Source organism: Megalopta genalis, unplaced genomic scaffold (assembly GCF_051020955.1).
Source record: "Megalopta genalis isolate 19385.01 unplaced genomic scaffold, iyMegGena1_principal scaffold0069, whole genome shotgun sequence".
NCBI lineage: Eukaryota > Metazoa > Arthropoda > Insecta > Hymenoptera > Halictidae > Megalopta > Megalopta genalis.
The window spans coordinates 590,001-592,500 of NW_027476138.1; the positions used below are offsets into that span (position 1 = coordinate 590,001).

General features: G+C 44.6%; 1 non-coding gene across 1 annotated transcript; it reads left to right on the plus strand.

Annotated features, from left to right (window-relative positions):
- The first annotated feature begins 1,023 nt into the window (after nt 1–1,023).
- LOC143261824 (5.8S ribosomal RNA) lies at nt 1,024–1,178 on the plus strand. Its single transcript, XR_013035851.1, has one exon. It is a non-coding gene; the product is annotated as a 5.8S ribosomal RNA (ribosomal RNA).
- The last annotated feature ends 1,322 nt before the right edge of the window (nt 1,179–2,500 follow it).

Genomic DNA, 2,500 nt, shown 5'->3' on the forward strand with positions numbered 1-2,500 from the left:
TGGGCCCGACCAGATCATTCGTGCGTGATTTACACGGCAGACGTGTGTACTACACGTATTAGGCCTTTGATCTGCGTTGCGTAGGCCATCTTCCTTCCAAGACACACACGTGTTGGGGTTTGTGTGATTTTATGATAGTGCCTCAACACGGAAAAATAAGCGTACGAGAAGAGTTGGGCCCGACCAGATCATTCGTGCGTGATTTATACACGGCCAGACGCGTATTATATTACACGTATTAGGCCTTTGATCTGCGTTGCGTAGGCCATCTTCTCGATAGAGAGAAAGCCAATGTATTCTTTTTTCTTTCTTTACACACACACACACACAGTTGTAGTAGGACAGGGAGGGATGCGAGCGTGCTAATCACGCTTCCTCAAGTCTTCGCTGTGGTGTAAAAAAAAAAAAGAAAAAAAGGAATCGTTGGGAAAGTCCAAAGGACGAAAATATCGGGCAGTCTGAAGATAACTTAATGCTCGTTTACATTGGTATCAAGAGAGACCGGCTTGTGTAGCTCGTTTCAATGCTGTGTCGTTGTCATTGACACCCTACTCTGTTGCGCGCTAGTGGCAGCATGAGCGTGGGACGTATATATATATGACACCCAGCTAGAGCCGGCCGTGAGTCCGTCCGGTGTAAATAACGACGAAAGGAGAGAGAAACTTTTCGAATCCAGTATCGGGTTGATAATTGTCCAGTTTGAATATCCATATCCCCGTCGTTTTTGGAGGTGATATACTCTCTGTGTTTCTTCGATAGAAGGCTTTTCAATGTTCTATTCGCTCCGACCGTCGAACTTGCAAGAAAACAGTGGTTTTGGATTTGCTCGTACATATATATATGGTTTCGACGGAAATATCTCGTTCTTTAAGGGACAATTATGTCGTTGTACGACGACTCCCGAATCTCCTTCGCGCGCTGGTTGGAGCTCTTCGGGTATCGGCTTGTTCCGAAATATAACACAAAAATGTGGTGGATAGCAAATACACATTATATATATATGAGAGAATAAAAGGGAAAAATTACCCTGAACGGTGGATCACTTGGCTCGTGGGTCGATGAAGAACGCAGCTAATTGCGCGTCAACGTGTGAACTGCAGGACACATGAACATCGACATTTCGAACGCACATTGCGGTCCACGGATACAATTCCTGGACCACGCCTGGCTGAGGGTCGTTTACGTACTTATAAACTGCTTGCGTTGATGGCACTTGTTGCCTATATACGTACGAGCGAATGGTGGGCGCTTCGTCGGCGTTTGTCGCGGTCCTATGAATATTGAGAAATTTTACGTACGTCTAACAGTCTTCGAGAGAGATGGAAATCGTGTTCGAACTAGCGTGAGTGTGGAAGGCGGTGTCGTGTGTCGTATATGTTTTATATACGTCCGCCCGTCTGAAACACCGCTTCGAAGCGGTGACAAAATCTTTTTCGGGACGATTCGTATTCGTAGAACTATCGAGATTTCACTGGTACATTTTCAACGCGCTCCCGACGTCGCCTGAAATGAAACGAGATGGGTTTAACCCACGAAAGCGTACTACACGAGTCTGTCCTATGTGAAGACTGTGTACAGAGATCGAACGAACGCATGAAAGAAATTGAACGAAAGAACACATAACCCGCAAAAATATAGAGTAGAATTGTGACCGTTGCTTCGAATTTGAATTTATATGTATATATATATCATAGCCCCAGGGAGTGGAACCTATGAGTGTGGAAGGATGTCTCTTACCGTTATGTTGCCAGAGGAAAAAAAGTCTCTCTCTTCGTACGACACATTTGTGTACGAATTGTATCGATGGCTATATAGATCCGATGTTGCACATATTCTGAGTAAAGAACACCCCACCCGGGTTACCGTCCTAAAACTCTTCTATTGGTGTGGCTATGATGTGTGTGTCAACGCAATCGCGAGTCTGGTTCTACGGAAAACCGTTTGTCGGTCGCCCCATATATCTTTTTGTTCTCTTCAAATGATCGAATAGCGAAACCGCACGAGATCAATCGGTCGTCTAGTCCCCGAAAGTACTTTTCGGACGGACGTTAAAGTTATACCGATTGTAATCGTCTTGCGAGTGTTTCGAAGATCTATATTTGGAGAGGATATCGAATTTTATAAAAGATATATTGGTGAGGCGCGATAAACGGTTTTTTTTTTTGCTTTAAGGGTTTTTTGTGTTTTTTTTATTTTTTTTTTTTTTTGTGTTGCTCTGTACACGTTTCGCAAAATGCTTTCGGGGGGGGAAGCTCTGAAAAAATTTTTTTTCACGTTCCGACGACCTCAGAGTAGGCGAGATTACCCGCTGAATTTAAGCATATTACTAAGCGGAGGAAAAGAAACTAACCAGGATTTCCTTAGTAGCGGCGAGCGAACAGGAATTAGCCCAGCACTGAATCCCGCGGAGTTCCGCCGTTGGGAAATGTAGTGTTCAGGAGGGTCAATTTATCCCGTAACGTCGCAACCGCGTCCAAGTCCATCTTGAATGGGGCCATTT